Raw genomic sequence first — 7,153 nt, 5'->3', positions numbered from 1 at the left:
TATAGCAATTTTAGTTGCAAGATTTATAGGAAAAACGATTTAGTGTTCGAATCGCCAGATGGGTGGACGAGCTCACAGCCCGCCTGGTGTTAAGTGGTTACTGGAGCCCATAGACATCAATAACGTAAATGCGCCACTCATCTTGAGATATCAGTTCCAAAGTCTCAAGTATAGTTACAACGGCTGCCCCGCCCTTCAAAACTAAACGCATTACTGCTTCATGGCAGAAATAGGCAGGGCGGTGGTACCTACCACCAATAAAATGTGCACTCGCAAATCGAGTGCACACACTCAAAAGTACTCACTCGAATTAATTTAGAAACCAATGGTTGTGGACTCTGCATACTCGTCACGAGAGCAACTTGGACCGTTACGACTCCGCATATTCTTGTTTGGAGGACGACTCTCGTCCAACTAATTGTGTCCGACACTAGCTCGTCTAGGGTCTGTAGACGACGAAGTGTACAACTAGCAACTCGTATGTGATACCAGTTGCTCAAAACATTGATTTAGTGTCTTAACAATTCGGCTGCGGCAAGTTTTGTTTTTAATTTGTTTTATTGCATTTATGGATGGACGAGCTCACAGACTACCGAAACCCAAAAACGACGTATATGCTTCCACCCACCTTGAGATATGAGTTCTAAGGTCTCAGTATAGTTACAACGGCTGCTCCACCCTTCAAACCGAAACGCATTACAGCTTCACGGCAGAAATAGGCAGTATGGCAGTACCCATCTGTGCGGACTCACAAGACGTCCTACCATCAGTAAAATCATAAACCTTCATCTAGTGCGGTGGCGGGTCGAAATGCGTAACGATATTCCCACCGGTGCGTGGCGGGTCTTTCTCGACTCACCAGCAATAAGGTAGAATTAGAAATCACGACTCAAAATATTAAAAAATATATAATTAGAACAATACAAAATACAATTTTCAACAATTATTGATTTTAAATACTAATGACAAAATGTGGGTAACTAAGTTGACACGCGAATGTACAACGTCCGTCTATCCCTGGTGCTGAGATCAGAAAGAGGCCGTGAACGAGGCAATATGTTAGAGGTGTCCTCAACTCCCCTCTTCAACTCCGACCAGTCTGAAGTCGCTGCTGTATTACGTCAGCAGGCCACGCCCACTTCCTAGGTCTTCTTTCCTTAGACGGCCTCTCCTGACGGCGGTGCGTCCTCGCCCGTTATTCGATCAGAGTCGGAGAATGGATCTTCAACAGCTTCAGCATGATCAATTGCCTCACTAACTGGATGCTCGTCACCTGTAAGACATGTTTCGATTCGTTTAGCAACCGAGAACTAGGATATCGAAAGTAAGAGGTGACACGTATACTTCTGGCATCTTCGGTCAGAGCTCTCGAGAATAACCAAGATGACCCAGTCACCTTATTGTGAGCGTGGCAGAGCCCTCAGGATGCCCGTTGTGCATTGCCCTCAGGATACACAACAGAGGAGTACTGATCAGGTAGTCCTCTAGTACTGGTGCAGAGCGCTCACCTTGCACCATACTACCGTGGAGGCTTACCATTCAGGATGGCCTTCACATACACAACATCGAACAGAGCCGGATTGTTCGATATCCCCGTACAGTGCAGAGCCCTCAGGAGTGCACGAGTACGCATCACAGTGTCTGTAGAGCAGAGCCCTCAGGATGCTCGCTGTAAGAGTGCAGAGCCCTCAGGTTACACAAATACATTACAACACATCACACAGTGTCTGTAGAGCAGAGCCCTCAGGATGCTCGCTGTAAGTGTGCAGAGCCCTCAGGTTACACAAATACATTACAACACATCACACAGTGTCTGTAGAGCAGAGCCCTCAGGATGCTCGCTGTAAGAGTGCAGAGCCCTCAGGATGCACAAATACATTACAACACTACGAACAAATACCATAAGAACATGAAGCTTGCAGTGTCTGTAGAGCAGAGCCCTCGGGATGCTCGCTGTATGAGTGTAGAGCCCTCAGGTTACACAAATACATTACAACACTACAAACCTATACTCACTTTCAGAGAATGCAGTGCACACATCTGGTGTCCACTCGCCGCGCCATAGAATTATATACTCTGCGGCCGCCTGCGTTGTATTGCCATAGGAGCCAGTGACTAGTTTTAGTTCATAACAGCCGTGTGGGAGAGATTGCATAACTGTGTATGGCCCTCGCATTCCTGAGTCCAACTTGCCCGTAGCTTGGCTTGTCTTACGCACGAACACCAGATCTCCATTTTGAAAGGAGCGCACTGTATTGCGGCGCTTGTTAACATAAGCGTACTGACGAGTACGGTTCTGATCCAGCGAGTTTGAAGCTTGTTGTCAGATGAGCTCACGTAGAAATTCACGATTAAGACTCGATGCCTCCAGAGCCACATAGCGCACCAGGGATCGTATGACAGGCGTTGCACCATCACTGCCAACTAACAAATACATAGGTGAATATTTGGTTGACTTCTGCACAGTAATGTTCAAAGTGAGCTGTATCTTCCATATTATAATGTCAGACTAATGTTCTCGTCTAAAGTTAGACTCGACCCCAAATCATTCATTACAGTTCAGCAGTAGCGCTCAGCTTGACCACTACTTTGGTGCATCTCAGGTGTAATGAGATTACAACCTGATTCTTTAATACAATTAACAAAGGTGACACTTTCATACATCCGACCCCTATCTGTAACTATTAATTTTGGAGGACTAAAAAGAGACATTGCCATTTCAAAAGTTCTCTTAACTCCGTCGCATCTTGTCTGTGAATGGGATACATGAGACAATACTTTGTAAAAACGTCTATTAGAACTATATGTTTGAACCCATTCGAATCTGTCACAACTTTTGTAGCAAATTTTATGTTTCATCATCAGCGGCCTGCGCTATCTGAGCCCAATTTAAAGGTTTAGGTATCTCATAAACATTGACTGCATTTCGGCTAAAGTAGTTTGCATGGGATAGCGCGGTCCCCTTACGATATTCAAGCTCAAAGTCATAGTCTTGAAGAAACAACCGGCTCACTGGTTAATCGCTCAATGACCTTTCGAACTCTTTCTTTATCTTCACCCCAAATGAAATGTACACTTTTTGCGAGTTAGATTTGCAATACATGCCGCTTGAACTGATTAGCCGGAGATATGACGCCTAAAATGTCCCGAGAGACCTAAAACTGTCTTACCTCTTTTACATTGCTCGGTACTCGTGCATTGACTAGGCTTCAACCTTGTGTTCGCTCGGCTTCACCTGACCATTACTGATTGTCCTACTCAAATACTCCATCTCAGTCGTGAGAAATTTACGCTTTTTCAGGTTGATGAAAAAACCTGCCAGAATTGCAAGGACTTCGCGGAGCGTTTAAAAGCCCTCCGTAATTATTTTTAACGACAATTACACGTCAACATAAACAAGCCTTCCCCGCTTTCATATAAGAACGAAGAACATGAATGTGAACTTTTAATGTTAGCTCCGGAAATTTAACCACAAACGTAGCAGACTACAAGCTTTTTACTTCTTGACTACCTATTTTGCTTAAAATATGAAAAAAGGGTGTCCGAGTACATTACCAATTCAAATTCACAGACTCAGAAATCAATGAAATAGTCCACTCACTATCTATGAGGATATCTACGGAAACACCTTGAGTAACCGCGGTAGCAATGTCATCCTGTTTATAATTATTAGTTAGATTTGCCGCGAAACTCGGCACGTTGCTTTGTAAAACAATCATCAACCATGTGACCAACCTTCTTGCAAAAAGAACACGTCTCGGCTCTCTGTGAGAGTTTATCCAAATTTGTTGCAACTAAAGGTGAATTATTAGCGTTAGTTCTATCTAGCTTTACACTCTTGGGACACATCATCTGTTTATGACCAAAAGCTCCACATGAAAAACATTCAATTTTCGTGAAGACATGTTCTCGTTTTCTCATAGTACTCTTATAAATTAAACGGTTGAACAAAGAAAGAAAGTTAGGTAGGTAGGAAGGTAACCAAATCAAGCAGTAACTTGGCGTTAGTGGCAGCGGCTCGAATTTGAATGTCTGTAATGCCACGTATCACTATTGCCGCAATTAACTCGTCGTTCAATTCATTCACAATACGTAAACGCGAAGCGAGCGCCTTGCATATTCGGCATATGTAGGGTAGTTGTCAGACTCCGATTTCATAACGTCGAACAAAATATTGGCGATGTCTACTCGCGCTTGAAATATGACCAACTACGGTCATTACACCCACTCATTCAACCATAACTTAGAGTCACCTTTTAAACAATCATCTACCCTCGCTAAGCACTCACGATCGTCCCATCTATTAGTTTGTCTACTTCATGACATCATAAATTAAAATCATGCAAAGGGACCGAAACTCGTTACAAAATATGATTCGATCTTACCGGAATTGCACCAATCGCATTAGCAATTTTCTCAGCCACCTCATTTAATACCACCGTACCCGAACCGTTGATCGTCGCACTCGAGCACGGTACGGATAAATTCAAACTTGCATCGGGCGACTCGACGTTTCTTGAAACAGCAATTGGTGCAGGCGGCTCACCCGACGCGAGAGCTGCCGCCGCGATGGCGCCGTCATGTGCCAACCGCGCACTCGGCGTTGCCGTACTACCTTCAGTATCATTGCGAAACCTGTAACTTTCTAAAGTGTCTAAACGATCCAAAATCTTTTGAAGTCGCTTCTCCATACCAGGGATAGGTGTACGATCACGCTCGCGTCTCTTACGCTTACTTCGATCAGACATATTTACAAAAATAAATTTTCACAATTCTTTTGTCAAATACAAAAATCGACAAAACTAAAGTAGAACGGTTAGGAAAGCCAAGGCAGATAATGGAATAGGAATCCCACTTCTGAAATTAGAAATCACGACTCAAAATATTAAAAAATATATAATTAGAACAATACAAAATACAATTTTCAACAATTATTGATTTTAAATACTAATGACAAAATGTGGGTAACTAAGTTGACACGCGAATGTACAACGTCCGTCTATCCCTGGTGCTGAGATCAGAAAGAGGCCGTGAACGAGGCAATATGTTAGAGGTGTCCTCAACTCCCCTCTTCAACTCCGACCAGTCTGAAGTCGCTGCTGTATTACGTCAGCAGGCCACGCCCACTTCCTAGGTCTTCTTTCCTTAGAGTAGATTAAGATGCCACATATAACTTTGCGAAAACGTAGGTACTGTATACAATTTATAGTACTTGTTACGCGGTGGGGTTCGGGATAAAAAAAAACCACAAAAGTACAACTAAAAACTGTATAGAAACACCCAACTAACACTTTGAACCTTTCAATTCGCTTCTCCCTCTCCGCTTCAGGTGATCCGTTCGCTGTTTCGCTTCGAGTAGTTCCGATTACTGACTGACTGCGTGCCATCTCTGCAACGCTTTTATAGTTGAGACGGAATCCCTAGAATCGTCGAGAATATTCCACAAAAGTCTAGTATTGTGTGTTTCCGCTAACTGAAAATAGATGGCGTTGTACTTCTCGAGCGTTCTAGATACTACCTTCGATATTCATTCGTCTATTCGGCGATAGATAGCGTTACTCTTACCGGCGTAACGGTACATATATAGCTGTCGGACTCTTCTTCTTCTGAGTCGGTCTCTTCATTGCTGAAGGTCGTATCTAGTTTGGAATGTTGACCACTCGGTGCACTATCCTTCCCCACGTCTTCCTGTCAAACTCTTACAAGCACCTGAAATAATCGGTTTGCACCAGCGAGTGGGCATAGATTTCTTCGTCCCCACCAGCTGAAAGTACCGCAGTGAGGCAGTGAGCCTGTTCCACACTAAAGGTGTTAATTCAATTCAAAAAAGATGTGTGGTGTAGTGGGACACCGGATAGGAACGAAGTTCCTTATTATAAAAATATTAATTTTAAGGTCTATTCGAGGTATAAAGAAAATAAAACTGGAGGTTTCGCAACAACCCACGGTCATTCGGTAACGCGCGAACTTATTGTGGTACACTTCATTCGCGGTTGTTTGCATAAGAGTTAGTGTATTGCGCAAACGAACGCTCTGAGATCGTGGTCAATGAATGATAAAAAAATATGTTATTTTTTGTAGGTTATTACAAAGTTAAGTCGTACACTGTGTGCATTACTAATAAAAATCTTACGTTACGGACGTTTTTCCCGGTTAGGGTACCCCTCCGCATCGTCCCATAAGGAACTTCGTTCCAATAATAGCAGCGTCTTCATATTCCATAGTAATAGAACAAAAATGGGGTCTTATTAATGCAATCGTTCCAAGGTGTGACAGAAATGGCCTCTCTCATTGGGAGAGTACAAATTTAAAGGAGCTTTTGTAAATGATGTTGACGTATAAAGCTTTGGACGTTCGATGACTAAAAGCCGGCCGGGAGTGCGCTAGGGTTGCTTTCAACGCTCTTCCGGTGACACGCAACCGGATGTCGACATCCACATGTTTGAGGTGCCGGAAATGACGCGGACGGGATTTGTCGTCGTTTGTTGAATACGCAAATGATGGATTTGTTTTGACCTTTTTGACGGCGGGGCTTCGGTTTTATTGTTCGCGTGGACAGACCAACCGTCTTGTGAACGTCGAAGTGTGGTGGTAGGACCGATAGTGTGGTGGTTACATTGTAAAGCATCGCAACAAAACTCCATATTTGATATGAATCAATTTTATTTTTTCATTGCTTGGACGAGCTCATAGCCCACCTGGTGTTAAGTAGTTACTGGAGCTCATAATCATCTATGATGTAAATGCGCCACCCACCTTAAGATATAAGTTCTAAGGACTCAAGTATAGTTACAACGGCTGCCCCAGCCTTCAAACCGAAACGCATTACTGCTTCAAGGCAGAAATAGGTAAGGCAGTGGTACCTACCCGCGCGGACTCACAAGAGATCCTACCACCAGTAAATTAGTAAAATCACCTTAGTATTCCAAACAATAGTGAGGCATTCAGTGAAATATCTAACTTTTTGTTAATATGTATTTCCGGACAAGTAAATACATCACAAATCTCGTCTGTCGCTAGCAAAAGAACGAATCTTTTACAAAACAAAGAACGCGCCAGTTTGACCAAATACGTGTAATAGAATATTCTGACAAAAGGCAAAGGAACTTAATATAATATTTCGGGGGAGAAACTTTTATATGTATCCCCGTAT

General features: G+C 43.2%; 1 long non-coding RNA gene across 1 annotated transcript; it reads right to left on the bottom strand.

Annotated features, from left to right (window-relative positions):
- Window positions 1–889: 889 nt before the first annotated feature.
- LOC101736839 (uncharacterized) lies at window positions 890–2,117 on the bottom strand. Its single transcript, XR_009976402.1, has 2 exons — window positions 2,017–2,117; window positions 890–1,273 (listed from the first exon to the last, which is right to left on the bottom strand). It is a non-coding gene; the product is annotated as an uncharacterized LOC101736839 (long non-coding RNA).
- Between the last annotated feature and the right edge of the window lie 5,036 nt (window positions 2,118–7,153).

This window comes from Bombyx mori, chromosome 24 (assembly GCF_030269925.1).
Source record: "Bombyx mori chromosome 24, ASM3026992v2".
Taxonomy (NCBI): Eukaryota; Metazoa; Arthropoda; class Insecta; order Lepidoptera; family Bombycidae; genus Bombyx; species Bombyx mori.
This window is presented reverse-complemented; position numbering and strand designations above follow the sequence as displayed.